General features: G+C 54.3%; 1 protein-coding gene across 3 annotated transcripts in view; it reads left to right on the forward strand.

The window, feature by feature from the left end:
- Window positions 1-12,500: 12,500 nt before the first annotated feature.
- The window catches only part of tp53bp1 (tumor protein p53 binding protein, 1), a 74,519-nt gene continuing 73,597 nt past the window's right edge, over window positions 12,501-13,422 (forward strand). For all 3 annotated transcript variants that reach the window (XM_072282174.1, XM_072282175.1, XM_072282176.1), the window contains exon 1: window positions 12,501-12,590. The gene's annotated coding sequence lies outside the window, so the exon portion shown is untranslated. The remainder of the gene's footprint in view (window positions 12,591-13,422) is intronic.

Raw genomic sequence — 13,422 nt, forward strand, 5'->3', positions numbered from 1 at the left:
ATAAAGCTGTGACTGGTGAAGCACCCAGGCAACAGTTGTATGCACAGTCTCTCCCATCTCGGCCACTGAAGCTTGTAACTCCTCCACAGTTGTCATAGGTCTCTTGGTGGCCTCCCTCACGAGTCCCCTTCTTGCACGGTCTCTCAGTTTTTGAGGATGGCCTGCTCTAGGCAGATTTACAGCTGAGCCATATTCTTTCCATTTCTTGATGATTGACTTAACTGTACTCCAAGAGATATTCAGTGACTTGGAAATTTTCTTGTATCCATCTCCTGACTTTTCAAAAATCCTTTTGCAGAATTGCTTGGGGTGTTCTTTTGTGTTTGTGGTGTAGTTTTTGTCCGGATACTGACTCAGCAGCAGTTGGACCTTCCAGATACAGGTGTATTTTTACTACAATCAATTGAAACACCTTGACTGCACACAGTGATCTCCATTTAACTAATTATGTGACTTCTAAAACCAGTTTGCTGCACCAGTGATGATTTGGTGTGTCATATTAAAGGGGTAAATACTAATGCAATCAATTATTTTGTGATTTATATTTGTAATTAATTTTGATCACTTTGTATAGATCTGTGCAACACACATCAAAGTTGCTGGTGAACGCAGCAGGCCAGGCAGCATCTCTAGGAAGAGGTACAGTCAACGTTTCAGGCCGAGACCCTTCGTCAGGACCTCTTCCTCTTCCTAGAGATGCTGCCTGGCCTGCTGCGTTCACCAGCAACTTTGATGTGTGTTGTTTGAATTTCCAGCATCTGCGGAATTCCTGTTGTTTGTATAGATCTGTTTTCACTTTGATATGAAAGTCTTTTTCTTTTGATCAGTGTCAAAAAAGCCAAATTAAATCCACTGTGATTTAATGCTGTAAAACAATAAAACATGAAAACTCCCAAGGGGTGGCGGGGGGGGTAATACTTTTTATAGACACTGTAACCAGTCCCTTAGAATTCCTTCCTACTACTGATGTCAAGTTCACCGGCCTACAATTTCCTGGTTTATTTTTAAGAGCCCTTCTGCAATTTCCTTTGGGATCAATAAAGTATCTATCTATCTATCTATCTAAACAGTATAACAACATTGGCTATCCTCCAATCCTCCAGTACCTCACTTGTCTCTAATGACAACTTAAATAACCCTGCTAGGGCCCCTGCAATTTCTGCATTTGCCTCCCACAGGGTCCGAGGGAACACCTTGCCAGGCCTTAAGAGATTTATTCACCATGATTTGCCTCAAGACAGCAAACACCTTCTCCTCTGTGATCCGCACAGGGATGTCGATGCTGCTTTGCCTCACTTCTACCGACTCCGTGTCGGTCTCCTGAGTAAATACAGACCCAAAAAACTCATTTAATATCTCCCCATCTCTTTTGGCTCCACGCGTGGATTACCATTCTGATCTTCCAGATGACCAACCTCTGTCACCCCCTCAGTCTGCTACACCTCTTCCCTGACAACCTCATCCCTTCCTGCCTCTGTCACCCCCACCCCTCAGTGCCAGACACCTCTTCCTGTCTCTCTATCCGCTTCCACCACCGCCACCGGCAGTGCATTCCACGCACCCACTGCTCTCTCTGTGAAAAACTTACTCCTGACATCCCCTCGGCATCTATTTCCAAGCACCTTAAATCTATGCCCCCTCGTGTTAGCCATTTCAGCCCTGGGAAAAAGCCTCTGGCTATCCACACAATAACCACACTTGTTAACTTTACCTTTTATTCTGCCAGGCACATACAAGCTCTGTACTCTCAAAATTTCACTTTTGAAGGCCTCCCATTTACCAAGTACACCTTTGCCAGAAAACAGCTTGTCCCAATCCACACTTGCCTAATCCTTTCTGATACCATCAAAGTTGGCCTTTCTCCAATTTAGCATCTCAACCCATGGACCAGACTTACCATACTTAGTTTGAAACTGATGGCATCATGGTCACTGGATGCAATGTGTTCCTCTACACAAACTTCAGTCACCTGCCCTGTCTCATCCCCTAACAGCAGATCAGGTATTGCATGTTCTCTCATTGAGACTTCTATGTACTTATGAAGGAAACTTTCCTGAACACATTTGACAAACCCTATCCCATCTAGACCTTTAACAGTATGGGAGACCCAATCAATATGTGGAAAGTTAAAATCATCTACTATAACAACCTTATGTTTCTTGCAACAGTTTGCGATCTCTCTACAAATTTGTTCCCATGGACTATTAGGTGGTTGGTAGTCTAGACCCATTAATGTTTCTTATTCCTCAGTTCTACCCATAACACCTCACTGGACGAGTTCTCCAGTCTGTCCTGACTGAGCACTGCCGTGACATTTTCCCTGACTAGTAATGCCACCTTTTTCCCATTAATTCCTCCCAATGCGCTGCAGGATCCCCGGAATATTGGGTTGCCAGTCCTGCCCATCCTGCAACTAAGTCTCACTGATGGCTACAAAATCATAATTCCAGGTGTTGATCCATGCCCTGAGGTCTTGCGCATTTCCCATGATGGTTCTTCATTTGAAATATACACAGCTCAGGACATTAGTCGCACCATGCTCAACCCTTTGATTTCTGACTTTGTCTGAGGTCTTAACAACAAGTCCCCAAAACCTATCCACTATCTGCTCTGGCACTCTGGTTCCCATCTCCCTGCATCTTTAGTATAACCCCTCTGTCGGGCAGCACTAGCAAACCTTCCCGCTAGGATATTAGTCACTCTCCAGTTCGGGGGCAAACCTCCCCTTCTGTACGGGTCCCCATCTTCCCTGGAAGAGAGCCAAAAGATCCAAAAATACCACAGGAGATGATGCTTCCTGTGGTGGAGGAGTCTGAAGAGCAGAGGACACGGCCTCAGAGTACAGGCGCATCCTTTTAGAACAGAGATGAGGAAGGACTTCTTTAGCCAGAGAGTGGCGAATCGGTGGAATTCCTTTGCCACGGGAGCTGTAGAGGCCAAGTCATTGGGTATACTTAAGGCAGAGGTTGATAGATTCTTGATTAGTCAGGGCATCAAAGGAATACATGGAGAAGGCTGGAGATTGGGGCTAGAGAGAAAATGGATAGGCCTTGTTGAAATGGCATAGCAGACTCAATGGGCCAAATGGCCTAATTCTGCTCCTATATCTAATGGTCTTAAAAACTTGATGCCCTCCCTCCTACACCAACTCCTTTGCCACGTATAATCTTCCTATTTCTGGCCTCACTAGCATGTGGCATGGGTAGCAATCCTGGGATCACAACTCTGGAGGCCATACTCTTTAACTTAGCACCCAACTCTCTGAACTCACTTTGCAGAACCTCGACACTCTTCCTACCCATGTCATTGGTACCTACATGGACCATGACTTCTGGCTGCTCACTCTCCCACTTAGGAATGCTGAGGACTTGATCCGAGATGTCCCAGATCTTGGCACCCGGAAGATAACATACCATCCTGGAATCTCTTTCTCATCCACAGAACCTCCTGTCTGTTCCTCTATCGAATCTCCCATCACCACAGCTCATCTCTTCTCCCCACTTCCCTTCTGAGTCACAGAGTCAGACTCAGTGCCAGAGACCTGACCACTGTGACTTTCCTCTGCTTGGTCATCCTCCACAACAGTAACCAAAGTGATATACCTGTTGTTGAGGGGGATGGCCACAGGGGTACTCTGTTCTGGCTCCTTAACCGCTTTCCCCTTCCCGACTGTCACCAGTTTCCTGTGACCTGCACCTTGGGTGTAATTACCTCTCTATATGTCCTATTTATCACCCCCCCAGTCTCCCGAATGATCTGGAGTTCACCAGTTCCAGCTCCAACTCCCTATTCTGAAGTGCTAGAAGCTGCAGCTGGATGCACTTCTTGCGGGTGTAGTCATCAGGGACACTGGAGGTCTCCCTGCCTTCCCACATCCCACAAGAGGAGCATTTCACTAATCTGCCTGGTAACACTACTGTCCTACTTCAAGCTTTTACACCTTCTTTCACTCATCCTCAAAGAGTTAAAGCCTCAAAATCCACACTCTTAATACTGTCCACTCCAACAATGGCCGCTCCACTTATCCCTGCCTTATTTTAATTGGTTCTTGCCACTCAATCCTGATCGCCGATTGGCGGCTGCTCAAAACACCAAATTACCACGAGTCAATGCCTTATGTACTCATTTGGGAAACCTGAGTGAGCTACGTCTTCTCACACTTCCGATCTACATTTGGCTGCTGCTTAAAACAGAGATGACAAAGAATTTTTTAAGCAAGCAGTAGTGAATCTGTGGAATTAATTCCCACAGACCGCTGTGGAGGTCAAGTCATTGGGTATATTTAGAGCGGAGGTTGATAGGTTCTTGATTAATCAGGGCAAAGGTTACAGGGAAAAGGCTGGATAATGGGATAATAAATCAGCCATGATGGAATGGTGTAGCAATCTCAATGGGCTGAATGGCCTCATTCTAACCCTGTGTCTTATGGACTTAATAACAAAACAGCACAAAGTAACAGCAGTAAAAGAATCTCCTTTCCCACCCATTAACACACACAGATAGGTCTGCAGGCTCAGCACGGGCTGCCGCCAGAGTCCTCATCCTAACATCTGATTTGCCAGGTGACAACGTGCAGTCGGGGGAGAAATGTTAGTGGAGCCCAGGCCAGCTTTTGCTTGACAGACACATGTGTACTGCCCACAGAAGTCACTGCAAGTCAGTCAGCACCAGGATCATTTACCTTTTTATCTCACATGCCCTAAAGCCATTGATGGCCTGTTTATCCACAGTTATCCCAGTTTATTATTTGTTGAGTTATAGTTAATTGGGCCAAAATGTACTGGACACAATTTGCCCCAATTAACCAGAGCCCACAGTAGATTCCTCAATACTAATTCCAGCAATTACCCTCATTAGGGTGACAGGTCAGTTTTCTCTCTCCCTCTCTTTGCTACCCTCCGGGCCACAGGAAAACTCTAGAATCGAGAGAATTTTGGAATATGATAATATTCACCCTATCTAAAGTGACATCTTCCAAAACTCTGGGCTGTGGTTCATTGGGTCCTTGGGAATGATCAGGTTTCAAGGTCGCTAGCTTCTCTTAGTACTATGATTTGACGAATACTTGGCTTGTTCACTTCCTCATTTCTTGATTATCTCGTTTGTTTGATATACTTTGTGTCTTCCATGATGACAGAGGTAAGATTCCTCTGTGATTGCTGTAGTATCTGGGATGCCAGGTAGCACCGTTGAGCCCTCTGGAAACGTTGTGGGCTTATCAACGAAACGTCAAAGAAGGAGGGTGCCCACCTGATGACCCCGATGACGTACCTACCCTCCCTCCTTGTCACAACTCCAAACCCACTGCCAACATCGAGAGTGCCGACTTACCATAGGGACAGAAACATCAAGTCCTAGTAGCTCTACTGCAACATAGAAAGTCTGCAGATGCAACCCACACAAAGTGCTGGAGGAACTTAGCAGGTCAGGCAGCATCTATGGAAATGAATAAACGGTCGACGTTTTGGGGTGAAACCCTCCATCGGGACTGAAAAGGAAGGGGGAAGATGCCAGAATTATAGATGCTGCCTGGTCTGCTGAGTTCCTCCCGCATTGTGTGTATGTTGTTCCAGCATCTGCAGAATCTTGTGCTGATGTGATTAATGTGAAGTAGATGGAATGTTCTTTGTGATTTTTTTGTTCCTGATTCAGGGGACATAGAGATCCAGAACAGCAGAGCACAGGAGTATGAAGACCAGTCTCTAGTGGGCGGTTAGCACAGCATTATTACAGCTCAGGGTGTTGGTGTTTGGGGTTCAATTCCAACAGCATCTGGCAAAGTTATTTCCCGTGGTAGGCGAGTCTAGGACAAGAGGGCACGATTTCAGGATTGAAGAGGGTGGTAAATCTGTGGAATCTGTTGCCATGAGAGGCTGTGGAGGTCAGGTCATTGGGTGTATTTAAGGCAGAGGTAGATAGGTTCTTGATTAGCCAGGGCATCAAAGGGTATGGGGAGAAGGCAGGGGAGTGGGGATGACTGGAAGGATTGGATCAGCCCATGATTGAATGGCGGGGTAGACTCAAAGGGCTGAATGGCCTTCTGCTTCTATTTCTTAAGGTCTTATCTGTAAGGAATTTTTACATCATCCCAGTGAATGGATGGGTTTCCTCCATGTGCTCCAGTGCCCTGCCACAGTCCAAAGACATACCGGTGAGCAGGTTAACTGCTCATTGTAAATTGTCCTGTGATTAGCCTAGTGTTAAATCGGGATTGTCGCGGGTTGCTGGGTGGTGCAACTCGAAGGGCCTATCCTGCACTGTGTCTCTAAATAAAATAAATTCCAGTTTAATTAGGCCACATCCGGACCAGTACATCTTGACCCAATTAAGCGTTTGCCCAATTAGCCAAAATTTCATGGAAATAGTTAAAAAGGTACAAAAAAGACACACTACATTTAACTGAGTTACAAATTACGTATTTAAATGAAATGCAGAATAAATTAGGAAACTACCAATGCTACTACAGTACTATAAAACTGTGAATTAGCTCCTAATAGTTACTGACAGAGGAATTCATCCAGTGTATGAGGTGTCCAAGGAGGGGTAGCACTTCTGGTGTCATGTCCAGTCTGGGGCAACTCATTCACCTTTGATCCTCACCTGCTATTTGCTTGTGACAGTGCTCACATCATCCACACCCCAGCAGGCAGGCAAAACCAGGTGACGGCAGCCTCATCCCCCGTTGAATCAGGAACATGCCTGTCGTAGCATGTGAAGTCAGCTCCGGCAGACCGGGTGGATGAGATTAACAGTGAGATCCAACGGCTGAGGCAGTTCTGCATTGCTTCATGGAGAGCGGAGGGCGCTCTAAGGCACAGAAGTGCTCATGGTTATCTAATGCAATGAAGGAAGACCCCAGTTTGAGGTGGAGAGTGGATCTGTCCCAGTGTGACGACTTGTCCATTTTCAAAACTCTCCCACACAATTTTCAGTCATCATTTGATACGATGGAAAACCAACACACTGTTAATAAACAAAATCGGAGAACCTGGTGCAGTTAATGGACTGTTTTCATGCAATGTTATTGACGATTGTATCCTCCAAATCTTCATTTTCATTGTAACGTTCAGGGTGATTGCTGATACCTTCAAATTCTTTGTAGTTCCTAACTTGTTGAAGTAGTGACACTGATTTATTTTCACTCCCAGCTTTTTGTGGCATCTCCAAGCCCGAGTACTTGAAACCACAGGAAATCAATTCTAACTTGTCTCACTGCTCCTTTCTCACCAACTAGTAGTGACACAAATCACTGCTTTTTCAGCACAAATGGATGCAACTAAATCTATTTAAAAATTGTTTGCTCTAAGCATTGTTTAGTGTCTAAAACAGCTACACAAGTGAGTGTTCGAAAGTGCTTGGCAACAGTCGACTGTCCCAATTAAGCAGCATAGTGTCCCAAATAAACAAAGGGAATCCTGGCTATTCTCTCAGTTTTTGTTCTTTCAGAGTAGGCGGCTGCTCCGATTACCAGGAATCCACTGGAGGAAAGAACTGGCAGGGCAGCCAGGACGGAGGTAGGGAAGGTGGAGGTGAGGTCAGTGATTTCAGCACAGGGAGAGTGATGCAATGTCATCTGACCAGTTACTGAAGCTTCTCATTTCAAAGGAATCCCTCACCCTCTCATTCAGCAATCCCCTCACAGGCCGTCTCTGCACTCGGGGGGGGGGGGAGGAGGTGAGGGATGAGGCAGGAGAGTGATAAAGGAGTGGAGGGGAGAGGAAGGAGGGAGGGAGAGTGGAAAGGGGGAAGGGAGAGGGGGAGGGGAAGGGGGAGGGGGAGGGGGAGGGGGAGGGGGAGGGGGAGGGGGAGGGGGAGGGGGAGGGGGAGGGGGAGGGGGGAGGGGGGAGGGGGGAGGGGGGAGGGGGAGGGGAAGAAAGAGGAGGGGATGAAGAGGATGGGAGGGAGGGGTGAGGGGATTAACATTGGAGGTGGCGAGGGCAAGGGGTGAGGGGAATGACAAGGGAGGGGAGGTGAGGGACCAGGCAGGAAAGGGTGAGGCGAGGCACCGGGGAGGAGAGGGCAAGGCGAGGCGAAGGACCGGGGAGGAGAGGGGAGGGACCGGGGAGGGGAGGGCGAGGGGAGGGGAGGGACCGGGGAGGAGAGGGCGAGGGCGAGGCGAGGGACCGAGGAGGAGAGGGCGAGGCGAGGCGAGGGACCGGGGAGGAGAGGGCGAGGCGAGGCGAGGGACCGGGGAGGAGAGAGCCAGGCGAGGCGAGGGACCGGGGAGGAGAGAGCCAGGCGAGGCGAGGGACCGGGGAGGAGAGAGCCAGGCGAGGCGAGGGACCGGGGAGGAGAGAGCCAGGCGAGGCGAGGGACCGGGGAGGAGAGAGCCAGGCGAGGCGAGGGACCGGGGAGGAGAGAGCCAGGCGAGGCGAGGGGACCGGGGAGGAGAGAGCCAGGCGAGGCGAGGGACCGGGGAGGAGAGAGCCAGGCGAGGCGAGGGACCGGGGAGGAGAGAGCCAGGCGAGGCGAGGGACCGGGGAGGAGAGAGCCAGGCGAGGCGAGGGACCGGGGAGGAGAGAGCCAGGCGAGGCGAGGGACCGGGGAGGAGAGAGCCAGGCGAGGCGAGGGACCGGGGAGGAGAGGGCGAGGCGAGGGGAGGGACCGGGGAGGAGAGGGCGAGGGGAGGGACCGGGGAGGAGAGGGCGAGGGGAGGGACCAGGGAGGAGAGGGCGAAGTGAGGGACCGGGGAGAAGTGAGGCGAGGGACCGGGGAGGAGAGGGCGAGGCGAGGGACTAGCGAGGAGAGGGCGAGGTGAAGGACCGGGGAGGAAAGGGCGAGGGGAGGAGAGGGCGAGGGGAGGCGGGGGACCGAGGTGGTGAAGAGAGTGAGGGGACCGGGGAGGGGAGGAGGGGAATGGGGAGGAGATGAGGGTGCGGACACCGGGGAGGAAAGAGTAAAGGGAGAAGAGGAGGAGGAGGGGTGACAAGGGAGGATGGGAGGGACAGGAGGGGAGGAGAGAGGGAGGAGGGGGAGGTTAACGGGGAGGAGAGGCGGGCTAGAGGAACGGGGAGGGGAGGTGAGTTAACGCGGAGGAGAGGAACGGGGAGGGGAGTGGAGAGGAGGGTGGGCTAGGGGAGGAGGGGAGAGTAACGGGGAGGGGAGGACAGGAGGGTGAGGAAGGGAGGGGGTGAGAAGAGGAGGAGGAGAGGGGGGTGAGGGGAATGGAGAGGAGAGGAGGGGTAAGGGAGGAGTTGACCGGTGAGGGGGAAGGGGAGGGAGAAGAGGTGAGGGTGAGGGAGAAGGGAGGAGAGGGTGAGGGGAGGAGAGGGCGAGGGGGAGGAGAGGGCGAGGGGGAGGAGAGAAGGGCGAGGGGGAGGAGAGGAGGGCGAGGGGGAGGAGAAGTGGGTGAGGGGGAGGAGAAGTGGGTGAGGGGAACGGAGAGGGGGAGGTGAGTTAACATGGAGGGGAGGGATGGGGAGGGGAGGGGAAGGAGGGTGAGGGGAGAGGAGGAGAGGGGGTGTGTGGGGGAGGGGAGGGGGTGTGTGGGGGAGGGGAGGGAGTGTGTGGGGGAGGGGAACGGGGAAGGGGAAGTAAGTTGATGCAGAGGAGAGGAACAGGGAGGAGGGGAGGGGAAGAGGACTGGGGAGGAGGGGAGGCAAGGAGGATGAGGGGAACTGGGAGGGGGAGGTGAGTTAACATGGAGGGGAGGAGGGAGGAGAGGAGGGGAGGGGGACGAGAGGAGGGGAGGGGGACGAGAGGAGGGGAGGAGAGGGTGGAGAGGAGGGGAGGAGAGGGTGGAGAGGAGGGGAGGGGGAGGCGAGGGGAACAGGGAGGGGAGGTGTTAACGTGGAGGAGAGGAATGGGGAGGAGGAGGGGAGAGGGGGAGAGAGGGGGGAGGGGAGAGGGGGAGGGGGGAGAGGTGGAGGTGGAGGTGGAAGTGGAAGTGGAGGGGAGAGGAGGGGGAGGAGTGGAGGGGATGGGAGGAAGAGAGGGGAGGAAAGGAAGGGAGGGGGACTAGGGGAGGAGGAGGTGAGTTAACGTGGAGGAGAGGAATGGGGAGCGGAGGACAGGAGCATGAGGAGGGGAGGACAGGAGGGTGAGGGTGAGAAGAGGAGGAGAAGAGGAGGTCGAGGGGAACGGGGAGGGGGAAAGGGAGGAGGGGGGGAGGGGAGGGGGACTAGGGGAGGAGGGTGAGGGGGAGGTGAGTTAACGTGGAGGAGAGGAATGGGGAGCGGAAGACAGGAACACGAGGAGGGGAGGACAGGAGGGTGAGGAGGGGAGGGGGAGGGTGAGAAGAGGAGGAGGAGAGGAGGTCGAGGGGAACGGGGAGAAGAGGGGGAAGGGAGGAGGGTAACGGGGAGAAGAGGGGGAAGAGAGGAGGGTACCGGGGGGAGGGGGGGGGAGGGAAGGGAGAAGGGAGGTGAGGAGGGGAGGAGGGGAACAGGGAGGAGAGGAGGGTGAGGGGAACAGGGAGGGGGAGATGAGTTAATGCGGAGGAGAGAAATGGGGAGGGGAGGTGAGGAGAGGAGGGTGAGGGGAGGGGTGGGGTTGGAGGTGAGGGCAGGGAGAGTGAGGGGAGGGAGGGTGAGGGGGAGGAGAGGTGAGGAGAGGAGGGTGAGGGGAGGGGAGGGGTGGGGATGGAGGTGAGGGGAGGGGTGGGGATGGAGGTGAGGGGAGGGAGAGTGAGGGGAGGGAGGGTGAGGGGAACGGGGTGGAGTGGAGGGTGAGAGTAACGGGGAAGGGGAGGTGAGTTAACGTGGAGGAGAGGAACTGGGAGGAGGGGAGGGGGACGGGGAGGGGAGGGGAGGAGGAGAGGAGGGGAGGGGGAGAGGAGGGGAGGGGGAGAGGAGGGGAGGGGAGGGGGAGAGGAGGGGAGGGGGAGGGGGAGGGGAGGAGGGGGGAGGGGAGGAGGAGAGGGATGGGGAGGGTGGAGGAAAAGAGAGGAAGGGAGGGGGAGGAGAGGAAGGGAGGGGGAGGAGAGGAGGCGATGGGGAGGATAGGAGGGGAGGGGGACTGGGGGGAGGGGAGGCAAGGAGGGTGAGGGGAACAGGGAGGGGGAGGTGAGTTAATGGGGAGGGGAGGAGGGAGGAGAGGACCAGGGAGGAGGGGACCGGGGAGGAGAGAAGGGGATGGGGAAGGTGGAGAAGAGAAGGGGATGGGGAGGGCGGAGGTGAGGAGAGGAGGGGATGGAGAGGAGGGGATGGGGGAGGCGAGGAGGGTGAGGGGAACAGGGAGGGGTTGGTGAGTTAATGTGGAGGGGAGGAGGACCAGGGAGGAGGGGACTGGGGAGGGAGAGGAGGGGAAGGGGAGGAGGAGGAGAGGGGAGTGGGAGAGGAGAGGAGGGGGGAGAGGAGAGGGAGGGGGGGGAGAGGAGAGGGAGGGGGGGAGAGGAGAGGGAGGGGGGGAGAGGAGAGGGAGGGGGGGGAGGGGGGAGAGGAGGGGAGGGGGAGAGGAGGGGGAGGGGGAGGGGGAGAGGAGGGGAGGGGGAGAGGAGGGGAGGGGAGGGGAGGGGAGGGGGAGAGGAGGGGAGGGGAGAGGAGGGGAGGGGGAGAGGAGGGGAGGGGGAGAGGAGGGGAGGGGAGGGTGAGGATGGGGAGGAGGGTGAGGATGGGGAGGAGGGGGGGGAGGGGAGGGGAGGAGAGGAGGAGAGGGGAGGGAGGAGAAGAGGGGAGGGGAGGAGAAGAGGGGAGGGGAGGAGAGGAGGGGAGGGGCATGAGGGTGAGGTGAGGGGGGGGAGGGGCATGAGGGTGAGGTGAGGGGGGGAGGGGCATGAGGGTGAGGTGAGGGGAGGGGCATGAGGGTGAGGTGAGGGGAGGAGGAGGGGAGGGGACCGGGGAGGAAAGGAGGGGAGGACGAGGGGATCGGGGAGGAGAGGAGGGGAGGGGGAGGAGAGGAGGAGAGGGCGAGGCTGAACGGGGAGGAGAGGGGGGGAAGGGAGGAGGGGGAGGAGAGGGGGGAAGGGAGGAGGGGGAGGAGAGGGGGGAAGGGAGGAGGAGGAGGGGACCAGGGAGGAAAGGAGGGGTAGGGGGCTAGAGGAGGGGGAGGGGAGGAGAGATAGGGGTAGGGGGGTGGGTTCGAGGGGTAGGGGAGGAGGGTGCATGGGGAACGGGGAGGAGAGGAGGGGAGGGCGAGGGGAACGGGGAGGAGTGGAGGTTGAGGGGACCGGGATAGGGAGTGTGGTGAGGGTAGGGAACGGAGGAAGAGTTGGGGAGGTGAGGGGACCGGGGAGGGGAGGAGAGGAGAGGAGGGTGAGGGGAACGGAATGGGAAGTGTGGTGAGGGTAGGAAACGGAGGAAGAGTCTGTGGAGGAGAGGAGGGTGAGGGAAGGGAACGGAGGAATGTTGAGGTAAAGGTAGGAGGCGTGGGTGAGGAGTGAAGGGGGAGGATTTGATGAATGGGCCACTGGGGAAATTGGGGTAAACAGTTGCGGCGCCATCCCAGACCTTTCCCTGCAGCCTTTTCCCCTTCGCCCTTGCAATTGGCCAAGGCCTCAGCCCATCAGTGACGTAGTTCCTGCTAGCCGACCAATGGGAAGGGCGGGCTGGCCGGTTGGATACAGTGTGCTCGAGTGTAACAATTTTGTGGGAGCAGGGAATCCTGGAGCGCGATCCCGAGTCCCGAGCGGGGAATCCCTGGTCCGGGCGCAGGTATGGAGCGGAGGGAGTCCCGGCCTGTTTGCAGGGGAGCTGGGCAGGCTTGACGTGCCCGACAGCGGGAGGAATTTCACCGGGTTTGGGAAGGTCAGAAAGCCCGGTTCGGAGTCTGGAACGTGAAACACGCTGCGCATCGTTGTGAGAACTGACTGCTTCCACTCTGATGTGTATGTTCCTGAACTGCAATAGGTGGTCGTGTGTCTCTCACACAGTAGGACTGGGTTGCTTGACGCCCTAAAACTGTTGACTGTGTCCCCATGCAGCGGGGTGCCTGACTGCTGTGTATCTAATAGAGCAGGAATGGACTGACTGGCTTCCTTCTGTGTCCTCAACACGGCAGAAATGGGCTACCTGGCACCTGTCCCGTGTACCTGGACATAGTAGGAACTGGGTGTCTGGCATCTGCAGCCACACAGAGTAGAGGATCCGCATCTGTTATCCTTTCACTTATTGCCACTTATGCCCAGTGTGAGGAAATTCTACTCTTGTATCTCAGTGAGTTTGCTGTTGTGAAGTTATTTTACCTTCGACCAACTTGCCCTTTTGATCAGGCCAGATCTGGTCGAGACCTTAAGCATGTACTTTGCATCTCTCTTTACAGATGCTCTCTGATCTGCTGAGTATTTGCAACACTTTATTTGTGCTGGAAGGCAAAGATGAGCTGTGCACTAAACTTACAAAGGAATGCGAAAGTTTCTTTACATCCTGTGGAGTAGCTTGCAGTTTCCAACACCTGGCAGTTTTTTTCCCCTCTTTGCTGAGGTGTTGATCCTTGTTATATAATTTGCAATAGGTGTATATGACTGTGATGTGGTGTTTGTACTGA

This window comes from Mobula birostris, chromosome 18 (assembly GCF_030028105.1).
Source record: "Mobula birostris isolate sMobBir1 chromosome 18, sMobBir1.hap1, whole genome shotgun sequence".
NCBI lineage: Eukaryota > Metazoa > Chordata > Chondrichthyes > Myliobatiformes > Myliobatidae > Mobula > Mobula birostris.